Source organism: Anas platyrhynchos, chromosome 5, assembly GCF_047663525.1.
Source record: "Anas platyrhynchos isolate ZD024472 breed Pekin duck chromosome 5, IASCAAS_PekinDuck_T2T, whole genome shotgun sequence".
NCBI lineage: Eukaryota > Metazoa > Chordata > Aves > Anseriformes > Anatidae > Anas > Anas platyrhynchos.
In genome coordinates this window covers 28188670-28201630 of record NC_092591.1, presented here as the reverse complement: position 1 = coordinate 28201630, position 12961 = coordinate 28188670, and positions in this window count along the sequence as shown.

Sequence of the window (12961 nt, the reverse complement as noted above, 5' to 3'; positions counted from 1 at the left end):
GTCGGGATGGAAGCGGGGTCCTGAACTATTTTTTCCTTGTTAAACTGGTGTTGGAAATAATGTTGCAACGATGCGGCGAAGTTCAACACGGGGCCTTATAGGCAGGAGAGAAGATCTTATTTTAGAATCAGAGCGATTTCCCTTGTGCTCACATACCCCGAATACTCACAGGCACCAAGATGCTTGTCTCCAGGTGGCCGGCCCGGGATCCCTTCTGAGGATGCTGAGAATGAGACGCCAGCTATCGAGGTCTCTTCACGTCTCCTGGACTCCTCGGAGGTTGGTGATGATGTGCTTGTTTTGGATGTGCCTTTTTGTGCTCTGTAGGAGCTGACAGGGATTAGCCTCTCCATCCTGTCCCACCTCGGTGAGTCATCTGAATTTACTCACCGTCCTTTGTCTCCCATTTGGGGCATGCTGCGGAGCTGCACGTAGATGTGCAGGGATGCCGACGACCTGCTAGTCTAGGGGCTTTCTCGCAGCCCCCTCCAGCTGTTGCTGTCGCCGTGCCAGACAGCCCCTTCAGCCTCGCTCAGGCCAGGGAGCACCTCCGTCAGAAGCCTCCACAGCAGGAGCAGTCAGAGGGGAAGGCTGAAAACCATTGCTCCTTCCTACAACCGCCCTGCAGATGCCCACGAGCCGGTGGCATTTCTTTCCAAATTCTGTCCATCCCAGTGCTGGGACACGGCTCTATGGTGGTATACACACAGTTCACAAACTAGCAGAACAGCAAAAGCACAACACTGGCATCCATGGTGCAAAGTTTTGGATGCTAAGACACTTTGTTGTTCTATCCTTCCTTTTGGATCCCTAAAATGTCAGTTGAGAACCGCAACCCTGTGGTTTTGTGAGGCTTTATAGCTGCAATGATGCACATGTAAATTAACCACATTCAACTCAATCTCTGCAATGATGCACATGTAAAATTATTTCAACTTCATCTCTACAAGGATCACACTAGGATATCTTTGAAGCAGTTGTCCAAAGCATTGCTGTCTTCTTCTTGGAAGGAAAGTCCTTTCAAATATGCTGTGAAATACCCTGGTCTGGATTTTCAAGAGTAGCTAGCGATACAGGTGGGTTCACTGTGACACTTCCAAGGCAACGACATCCAAAGGACTTTATTTGCAGGTTATGCTATGAGAGCCTTTCTGTTAACAGCCTTCCAGGTAGGTGTCTTGAACAAAGAGTGGAGAAAGACCAGAAGCATCAGTATTGCTGAATGACCACGGCATACTGGACTTTTTTTTCTGGGGATTACATCAAGAGGAGCCCTTTGATGGTGGAAATACAGCACTGCTGGGTCTTGGGGTGCGCTGGTATTGCTCCTTGCATCACCCACTCTGATCCACATGAAACAGGCGAATGCTCAACCCGAACTCCAAAAAGGCACCACAGTGCTGTTTTGCAGAACACATACCAAGGCTTTCAGTTAAAACACTTCAGTTTGGGATAGTTTATCTTTTGGAAAACATAAAGGATTTTTTAGATAAAGCAGATTTTTTTTTTCTCTTATAGACACCCAATCCTTTCATTAAAAAACTTTTTTTGGTGGAGAGAAAAAGCAGCCTATGTGAAAACTTACAACCATGTCTTCAGATACCCCTTCTAATGACATCTGAGAATCTAATTTACCAGTTGGGCCATGCTGCAAGAATTGACGATAGTAACAGTTTGACGTCTGCCTCGTTTCGGTGCCGTGGGGAGGAGGGAGGTTTGGCAGAGAGCACTGCTGTCATGTGGGAGTCTCCGCAATGAGTCTTCTCCTGGCGAATGCTCTTGCACTGCGACGGCAAGTCAGACGGCTAGTAGCCACGGCAACAGCCCCGAATCCCTAACCATTGCCATGGTTATTTCACATCACTTCAAGGCTACCCCAGTTCATACTGCTATCTATTGCTCAGGGCATTATTTTGTAGTGATTTTACTAAACAAGTGCAATTTGATATATCAATTACACCCACATTTGTTTTAACAGGGATGGTGTCAACTGCACATCTGCCTGTAAATGTAGTCAAGATAAAGCAAGGTCACACTTTTAAAATACAAGCAGGGGGATAGATGATAGCCTAGAACTGCTCTCTCCTTTATCCCACCTGCAGAACCTGTCCTCCTAAGGAAGTATTGGAAAACAAGTGGGGGTTACAGCATCCGTAACCCCACATCTCTCACAGAGAAATCACAATGACGCTATCAACCCTAAACAAACACATAGTTTAGGAACCCTCCCTGGTGAGAAAGTGCATATAAAGGGCAGAGATAACCATGGTTCTGGAGGACTGGAGCAACTTGACCACAGGCAGAGAAGAAACAAGGAGCAAAATTACAAAAAGAGCCCAAATTTCCAGGCTACCACATTGCAATAGGTCAGCATGCCTCCTGCATCAATCCAAGAGTCCTCTTCATAGCTCTTCATGGGTATGCTTCCAACCAGTGTTTGCTTTCCTGTCTGACCACACTGATGCCCAAAAAACCTATAACACCCCTGAACTTGTGCTGCATGCCAGCACTGCACAGCTTATAAGAGAACAGGAGATTTCTGCTTTGTCTCCTATGCCCATTTTTATTGCCATTTACTACTCTTTAAAAATGTTGACCAGGTTTCCCAGAGCCAACCCTTGGAGGACCAGGTCCCCCTCCAGCACCAAATTACATAATTTGATTGTAATATCTGCGCCTGCTCTGACGAAGAAATAGAAGAAAAAAAAATAAACAAAAAACCCCACACAATAGACAACAGCAATTTCAAAAGACGAGGAACCAGACCCATGTTTCAGAGAATTGAATAATGATGTATTCTGCAAAGTCAAACCCTTTAAAGCATTTCTGGTTTCAGAAATATTCAAAAGAAAAAAAAAATGCAGCGTTCCTGGTGCTTTCCAGAGTTATCTGAATTCCTTCAAAAACCCACTCAAGGTTAAAGAAGAAAAACAATGTTATTCTAATTGTACAAAGCATTACTTTTTTTTTTTTTTTTTTTTACTACAAGGTTAGACATGCAGTAGTTGTAAAAGAGCTAGAAAACTAGAAGTCTCATGCTCAGAATTTATCTTGTGTTAACATCTTGCTCTTCTTTCACTTGGGATTTTTTCTCAAGAGTTCATCCACCACAGAGGTGCTTCCAAACAGCTCCCGAAAAAAAAACAAAAACACATTGTCTCTTTACTACTGTAGGAGACCCCATTTATTCTGCAGCTTCACTTTAGCAGTTGGAGACCCTGCAGAGCAGTGATATCTTTACCTAAGCTCATCATTTCTTCTTAGGAAGGCGCAGAACTTGCAGCTAGCAGCTCACATGATAAATATTCTGTGCCTTAAGACCATTTCTGCGTGCAAACAATTTCAGCTCAGTTTCAATGCTGCTCACAACTTCTCACGTTTGTGTCTATCTCCAATGATAAAGCTCACCAGGGAACAGCACAGGGTCCTGGTTATTTGCCCATTCGATCAACCCAAACAACCCATCCCAGCTGTTTCTGAGAGACTGATTTCTCGGCAGCTCGAAGGCACGGCTTTTCGCCGTTCCTTGCCCTTCTTTCCTCAGCCGCCTGCTCTTCAGTGAAGATGTTAATTCAGAGCAGAGCTGGCAGCAGTCCCCCTGCCACCCCAGGGGGTTCCTCCTAGCAGTATGCAGCCAGTCATTAGTCTCCGACTATAGTCTGTCAGCCCAGCCAAGTCACTGGTGCCTCGTCCAAGCCAAATGGGTATGCCACCTCATGCCAAGTCATGCCATAAAATAACAGTAGAAATAACTTACATTTTAAATCCCCAAGGGCAGCTACCACATCAGACTGACTGATTAGAAAATAGATGCTAAAGCATCAGGAACAGGGCTTGGGGCTCCTGTTTGCACTGCAGCGAAATGGTTTGCCACCAAACAAACAAACAAAAGAAGTGCCTGAGCCAGGTTCAGTCTCAGTCATCCCGGGTACCTAAGGGATCTACCTAATTTAGGGCCTCATTTAAGTAGGAGAATAATATCTTGCCTCAGCTGCCATGAGGTGAGGCAGCTACAGGTGAGGTCCACTTGGAACTCAGGTGGGATGAACCACCTCCTTGAGCACCCATCTCCTTTGGGTGACTATAGGGACCTCTGGGCATTTGGGGGCAAGGGGAACAAGTCTGGGGTGAATGTGTACTAATTAGAGCAGTAGGCATTTTAATGGACAGGAGAAACCACCTGAGGCTAGCATAACGATATGCCACATAAGCTTCAGATGATACTGCCATGAGGAGCATCCCATGGAAAGATGTACCCATTGGAAAAAGAATACGTGACAGTAAGAAGGAAAAAAGGAAAAGAAACGTAACTTGGAACAACAACAACAAAAAAAATCCAATAAAATTATATTTTTCACTCAAACTGAAATATATTTCTATATTTTTTAATGGGAAGTTTTCCCAAAGTCTATAGGGTTTCAATAGCAAAGCGGGTACTCTTGAGAAGGGATTTTCTGGTAGCAAACTGTGTCTATAAAAATGTGTACATAGCTCTCCCAGGGATCAGTATGATTCAGTGCTGTTGGAAATCTTTAGTAGTTATCTGTAGTGAGATGGCAATATTTGGGTTATTTAGACTTCTTGCGAATATGGATCATTACAAATAGCTCATTATGGAGCATATAAAATGAAGTGGTAACTGGATAACTTGACAACAAATTATTTTCACTATACACGAGTGCAAGACAATCTATATTGGAAAATGATAAACTAAACCATTTGTATGCCGTGAATTCACAGTAATCTCTTGGGGGGCGGGGGGGGCGAGGATATCTAGGTTAAATAATGGGCAACTAAACAAAGACATATGTTCAACGTGCATCACAGATCAAAAAGGCAATGAGACACTGGAAATACTGCAACAATAGCTTCCCTCAAGCTGGAGCTGCCAGCCGAAACTGAGAAGGGCAGACGAGTGTCTGTCGTCTCCCCTGATAAACCCTCGCAAAGATCCACCTCTCCTTCCCCTCCGGTTCAGTACCAAGATTGGTGGGCCCCATGGGAGGACACGCTGCTCCAGTTGCCGTAGGGCAGCAGAGGCAGTCCGGCTCTCCAACGCTGGAGGCTGGGAGTCAGGCTGGGCCTCCCCCAGCAAGGAGTGAGCCTAGCAGGAGGCCTCCAGCTCCCATCACCGTGCCTTCCCGCTGGGTGCCGGCCAGGCTCGGGACAGAGGGATGCGGGGCAGGCAGAGGTGGCTGGGCAGCCTGGGGCTGGGGTGAGCCGTCCCCGTCCCCAAGATGCATGCGTGGCTCTGGCCCGGCTCTTTGTCTGCGCAGGAGGGGGGCCGGCGGAGGGCGAGCCAAGTCAGAGCATAGCCAAGCGAGAATGTTCTGGCAGCCCTTTCTGGCGGCCTGAGCAAAGTTATTTATCACTTTGTGCATTTTCCTTCTCATCTGTGTACAGCCGGCTCCAATGGCTCAGCTTGCGTTTTGCCTTCCAGAGCCAAGCCAGTCCCTTGGCTGCGCTCTGTCTTGGCTGTCCATTCACGCCTTCTGTCTCCTCCAGCTCTGCCTGGAGCAGAGCAGGATCCCGAATTAGGGCTAGGTATCTATAGCCAAGCGAGAGACTGAAGCACCAGCACCCGACACCAATGGCAAAGAGCTCACCTCTCCCCGAGCGCCGCCGTGCTGCTGTTTTCCCTGGCTGAGGGAGTCGTGCACGGTCGCCGCTGCGCTCCCAACGCAGCCTCCGCTGAGGAGCTCCAGTGCCTGCCGACGGCTACGAGACATTTTCTGCCATTTTTTTCGATCGCGCCTTTGCGCTGGGTTTTCCAAATCAGTGGATGTAACAACAGCAAATTTACAGCAGTTTTTTTCCAGTTCTACGGAATTTTTTTCCATACTGCTTGCGTATTTTGCCAAGACATCTAACATGGTTGTCTAAATCAGGCTTGAAAAGAATACCAACTGCATTCAGATGCTCATAAAGCTGACACTTGCTCTTGGTAAGGACACCGCACTCCACCAAACACTGAATACTTCAAAAACAAATCAATGCCAACTCTGTCAAGTCTTGTATCAAAGGTCCAGGCTACGTCCTGTCCTAGGTCACAAGACTTTGCCAAAGACAGGACCCCTGAATTCAGATGTCATTCCTGAGCCTCCCCTGCAGCTTTGTCTGGGTCTGATAAGTTCAGCCACAAAGCCCTCCAAATAAATGGGAAGTCTGTGTCTCCCCTTGCCATGCTTTGGGCAACACAAAAATTACATTTTTTTCACTGAACATTGCACTCTAGCAGCTGGTAAGTAACTCCCATCTACACAAGGCTGGATCTTGCCTACCTACCTCTATCCATCTCGGTCCCAAAAGGGAAAAACCTCCCATCATTTTGGTCAGAAACATTTTCTGATCGATGGATAGGAACCAGGAAGAATCAGGGCTGAGGGGGGCACCTGGTCTGCAGTGGCTTCCCAGAAGCGCTCCTGACAACAAAGTGTGTTGACCAGCAGCTTCCCATCATGAGCCCCTATTTGCACATGCTGAGAACTTTCCAAAATTGGGCTGCAATTTCTCACATTTGGTCTCTGCCTGAAGGTAGAAGAGGAAGTTGAGTAAAATCCCTTCAGACCTTCTGAAATGAGGAGAGAATGAAAAATTGCATTTTCTTATTGTAATAAAAATTCTAACCATTTCTTTTTCCCTGTAAAAGGCCACATCAAACTGCTTGAAATTTGAAGCATGGTGTGACTATAGCTCTCATTACAGGCCAGACCCAAAGCAAGCTGAGGTCAACAACTCATTGTTGACCCCCCTTAATTCTGCCTGGCTCTGGCGAACACCCTACAGGTAGGCAAACAATTTGTAGGAAAGAACTGTTCGGAACAGTTGTGCCTATTTTCTACTTGGGAGTTGCTTGGGAACAGGCTCAGATTGTTTGCAATGTATCTAGGGTTTGGATGTATTCACCAAAGCCCAGCTTTGCTCCATCCTCCTCAATTTTTATTTTAGAACCTTGCTCCATGAATAATCTCCTCAAAGAAAATATCCACGAGCAGACGAAAGGACATCTTTAGGTAAAGAATTTGTAACGAAATCATTTCTACACTTTTTTTTAATAGCTGGGTCACAAGCAGATGACTTATCAGTATTATGCATCTCTTATACGTATCCTGGTGTATCGGAGGTCCTCAAAGCCATTAACCTTTCAGTGCCTTGCATTGTAGAGCACTCCTCCATGAGGTACAGCACCACTGACTTCCCACCCAAAGAATCTTTTGGTGGGGCTGAGGCCCGGCCTCCCCCTCTCCCTGCAGCTCCAGCCTCTGGGCCATCCTGTCTCTTGGTACTGGACCTCCAAGGTCTATCCTTGGTCCTAGAGCTTTGTTAAATTCTACTTCAAGTGCTTTAATTCTGTTTTCTCACTGGAGAATGGTTTAGAAAAACAAACAAAACATATTACCAATGTGAATATTCACCATTAATGACAAAACTCTAAAACAGGAAGGTCATTTCTCGGGGAGGGAGACTGGTGTTATTTTGAATGAAGGAAAGAGTGCAAAGATCTTGCAATATTTGCTGTAAATGGGTTGTTATGGTGAACATTCCTGTCAACAAGTTCATTAGCTCAGAGATCCACGAGTGAACAGAGACCAAAAAATGTGTTTAAAAATTCAAGAACAGATTAATGGACAATATTTTGCAATCTTTGTCTAGCTCTGCTTCTCACTGAGAATTAGTAACTTTACTCCAGGCCAGATTCAAAGAGTCTTACTCATGCAGAGCAGTACCATGTTTCATGAGTAACCCCGGTGATATTTAGGGCTGTTTTTTGGAATAAGACTGGAGTCCAAGTAAGACAGTGGGAGGCATGGGCTGAATCACCTTGATCAATCAAGTGTAAGATTATTGTTTTTATATGTGTATATATAAATAAACATAACAGGAGTAAGGAGGCATGCCTGGATTGACAGGCGTGTCAGGGAATTTATAAACATCTCTTTGAAGCATACAGCAGACTCCTTTTTTTAGCAGAAGACGACAACACCCAAAAGTTACTTAACATCAGGAAAAAGGGAATTCACACCTTCAGAAACAATAGAAGATCAGGCCATTTTGCGGGTTTTACTCTCAACAGTTCTGGCTGCCTTCTGTAATATTACATAAGGTCTACGCTGCTCTTCATAGAAATGATGGATGAAGTTTTCAGAGCTGCCCGAACGCCTTGAAAGCATATGGCCCATTTTCCAAAATAATAGGGTCCCTGGGATTCTAAATCCCATTGAATTTCAGCACTTCTGGGAATGTTCTCATTAGCTTCTAAATCAGTACGCGTTTTTTTCCGTATGTAATGTTCCCCATTTCATTTTATATCAGGACGCCAGCCATCACAATATATCAACAACAAGATAGGCGAAACATGGTGTTAAAATCCAAAGCACAGTTGTGATCGACTGCTCCGTGAAAAAGCCGCTGAGACACGCTGTGGACTACTGACATAACCAGCAAGTGAGGAAGGAACCAATTCAAAGCTCGCTGATGTAAAGGAAAGTCCACTCATTTCTATGGGCTTCAGTTGGACTTGGATCAGGCCGTGGAAGAATAAGGATGACATAAAAATAACATGACGTGTGCCAGATTCACCAATATGCTCTGATGTTTTGCCCGGCCCAATGATGCAAAGCAGATGGAGCGTACTGACAATCCTGGCCCACTTCAATCAGTTATTCTGTCTCTCGTATTAGTTTTCATCAGGCGTTTTATTCATGGCATAAATACATTTATCTCATTAGTGCTTCTGCTGCAGTATTTCAGAATAAAGATCACCACTTTTTAGCTTCATCAGAGGAAAAACTTTCCATATTTTATCACCTGTTCACTATGATTTTTCAATGAGGTTTCTAAGATGCCCATTAGCAGCACGTCTCTGAGTTTTGCTGTACTTACCTGGGGCTTGTAATTAATTGTATTTAGCTGCCATTAACTGCTGTACTTCTTTGGCACACACACATTTCACAATTGCACAGTTTCACAGTTGCGCCCTCAAACAAGGCATTATGAAAATTATTTTGCAAAGTACTTATGCTTACCTTTAAGTTTAAGTGGATGCTTAAATCACACCAAAGCTACCCCAAATAAGCATTTGTACATTTTACTGAATCAGTGCCAGAAGACATGTTTAAAGGGAACTGTCCCTCTATGAAAATTACCCTTCTATGTCTCTACCATGCATATTACTCAAAAAAAAAAAAATCCACAGGGGAATATTTACACACAACATATTTGTGCACTCAGTGGTTCAGAAAACAGAAAAGACATGCTCTGTCTAACACTGTGTGTCAGCAACAAGGACTTCATAGCAGCTGTTTTTTCAGTTTGCATGGTTATTTTAAATATAGGCATTAATATACATTAAAAGTTGCTGAATGACTTAGAACTTAAGTAGATTGGATGATGTCCCTCAAAACGAAATAATCTATATTTGGCTGGTAATTCGTTTCTTCTGAGAGGGTTTTTGCTTGACTCTGCACATATTCCTCATTGCAGAAATAACTCGGGTGATTGCTGCCTGGCTCTAACCTCCAGCCAGCTAACCCGGGAGTGAGCCTTAGTGCTGGAAGGCCAGATCTGAGTTTCCATATCCCCACTGGATACATCTCCAAGAAAATGTCCCAAACAACCTGGATAACAGCTGCACCGTTCAGACCCTGCTCACTGGCACAGGGACCTGGCTGTATCCAAATTCTCCCCCAGAAGAAAAAGGATTATAATACTTGTCATATCTCACTTGTCATCTGTCCGGATTGTAAATGGATTTGAGGTAGGAACTGTCTCTCTCTGACTACAACAGCCCCACCACAGTCAATTCCTAGCCATGGCTGAAATGTTACACATCATAACTCTTCTTCCTTCAGACTGAAGTGCAGTTTTGCCATGGTTAATTTTGTGCTATTGCTCCCAGTGTTATAGCAGTTGGCCATACTTCCTCTCCCCTTCATTCTGTTTATTTGTAGAAAGGAAGAAATGCCACAGGATAATGGGTTTGTGCTGCATGTAAAGGCCAAGGCAGAGTCAAGATGTTGCTGGAAAGCAAATACTGAGACAATGCTGAGACATTTATTTTCCTGTCAGGGTGCAGTGATGTTGAGTGCATGTCCTAGCATGCTGCATTTTAACTCTCCTACACCAGTACCACATCTAGACCCAATCAACCAGTGGAAATCCAGCTCCCCAGGTCTGAAAGAACTAGACTTAGGTATTTCATATAAGATGTAATGTAGGTGCAGTGAATAAGTGGTTGATACTCAATGGAGCTGCCCTAAACAGACCAGCAGAGAGTCCAGCTCTGCTTTCCTTTTTACTACATGAAGGAGCAGACCATTGGCAAGGGAGCCAGAGGTGGTGCCTCATTGCAAGCTAGCAGCATGATCTCTACCTCTAGGAGCTCACCGGTTCTGAGGGAATCCATCCACAAGAGCGATTTCCCATCCGATTGGTACAGAAGTCCCTCTTCTGGTTTCCACCATGCCTGGTCCTGCTCCCGGGCACTACGGAGAAATACGAAAGAGTTGAAGAAAACATCTCTGTGCTAGAAGCAGGCTATGCTGCCAACTCTGCTCAATTTGAGAGCAAATCCTCGCCCCAGGCGCTTCATTGATTCCTGCCTCGCGCCACGGCCCAGCCATATTTATTTATCTTGTTTATTTGTGGAAGCAGAATGTATTTTACACGTTTTGCATGACCTTGGGTGAAGCAGCCTCCTCCAAGGCTCCCCATCCAGACAGGCCAATAAAACAAGTGTCCGCAGTTTCCATGAAGCCTTTGCCCAGCAGCAAGAAAAGCGCTATCAGGAGGTTGTTCAAAAGTTCCCAGAAACAGCCACTGGGGGAGACTTAACAGGCTGCGAGGTAGGGACTGTAAAACATGTTTGATGGAGCATTTTACACTGCTTTAAATTTGGAATTCTTTGGAGAGCATCTGAGGATTTTCAAGAAACAAACACAAGCCTCTTCCCCCATGCACTTCTACACAGACACAAAAAGCTCCTTCATCGCACGGGGAGCCGGCATCCCGAGGCTCTGACCTCAGCTCACTCCTCGACTTTATCAATCATGTTATATAATCGTCGCAGACTGAGCAGCATTTGGAAGGTGGGCTGGGCTTTTTTTCTTTTCTTTCCTTTTTCCCCCCATCTAGGGTATTCAAGGAAGAAAGTCTAGAGCTGGGACGTGGCATGGGAAGGATCTAAGAAGAGCTCTCAGCTTGCGAAAAGGAGGTGCCGTGGTGGTATCTTAATAGGAGATTTGGAGTTCCTTCCCCTGGGGTAGATTCTCAGAATATTTTGAGGTTGTCTTTTGGGAAATATATAATAAAAAGGTATTTTTGCTGCTTCACAGATTCTTCGCATCCTTGCTTGTCAGTAATCAAGTGAGAACTAAACCACCAGGCAGGATAAAACCCCAAAGAGATGGGCCAAGCTGCAATAGCACAAACAGGCGAGATATTCAGTGTCAGCAAAGTAGCCTAGCTCCCTGGCAAGGAAAACCCTCCCTGAGTCCTTCAGCCACCCCCTATTCACCTCCCTCTCCAGGCATCACCAGACCCCCAAACAAAACTCCACTTTCCTTGCAGGGGGAGCCAGCAGCCAAATGTCCTCTCTCTACTCCAGGACTTTTTCACAGACAAACCAAAACAAACTGCCTGAAGACGAGAGATGTTTTGACTAATTTTCCCAGCTCACCCTCACTTAGTTCTTCCCCTGCATATCCATTCACAGCCACTCCAAAGTCTTCCTGAGCCTCATAACTCAGCTTTCTCTGCTTTCCACATTCAAGTGTTGGTACAACGTTTCCTGCACACTGTGTACTCCCAAACATGCTTTGCTTGAAGTCCACACTCAAGGCTTGTCAGTGGCAAGATGGCTAGTTGCATCTCAGTGCTCAACACATTACTAGCTGCTTTCCTGACCCAGGGATCCCCTTGACCACAAGCAAAGCACTTCCAGTTTTAATCTGGTGGCAGCTGCCTCAAATTACATACCTCTGCATTAAAGCCACGGCAGGTTGATTGCTCTGCTTAGCTCAATTTACCGCACATTAACATGCAAATTAGCAGCCAGTACTCGGAGCCTTGCCCTCTCCTTGCAGCCACTTTAGCTGCTCAGCAAAGCCATTCCTGTCACTGCCAGCATGCGCAGTGGGACCGATGCGTGCTGCAGAGCAATGCAGACCTCCAGCAATGCTGCTTAGGTCTTGTCGTTTATTATACAGCTAGAGATATGCGCACTACTTCAGACAAAACAAAATCGGAGCCAAAACTTCACTTAAAATCTCCAAAAATCCAAATCTTTATTATGAGTCAAAGAAGTTTGACTAATTCCATTGATTTTAAACACATTCTTTGTTGCTTCCTCTCAGCTGGAAGCAGATACGCAAAGGGAAAAACCCTTCTGATGTTCTCACAGCCTGACCTAAGCTGTTCTTACAAGATTTCCAATTTCTGTTCTGGATCAAAGACGTGTATTATCCATGAGCCATCAGCAGGGACAGAAACCAAGACTTCGAGCAATGAAAACCACAGGGTCGTGTTTTTTTGTTTTTTTTTTTTTTTTCCTTTTGGAATTAAAGGGCTAAAAAATGGGGTAAATCCTTTCAGCTTCCTTTAAGTGCTAGAAATGAGACTCTTAACCACCACAGAGACTAATCATTATAGGGCAACCCAACATATTTGACTAGCGGATTTGGTCACATTACATTGGTCATCAACAAATGGACCTTTTGCTTAGGTCATTGGGAGAGGTCTCATGTGTATGTATGGAATTGGCCCCTTAAAACATACATGGTCCCTGGGAGGTCAGGCGATTGTGCCCATTTTACAGGTGAGGAAATGCAGGCACACACTTGCAAATTGTTTCAGATTCTCCTTTGGTCCAAGGTGAAATTCACACCTTGCCAGTACAGCTCATTGCCACGAAACCCCCTGCAAGGTGGCCTTTTTGTCTTGTTCTGCTGATTTCTGTCTTAGC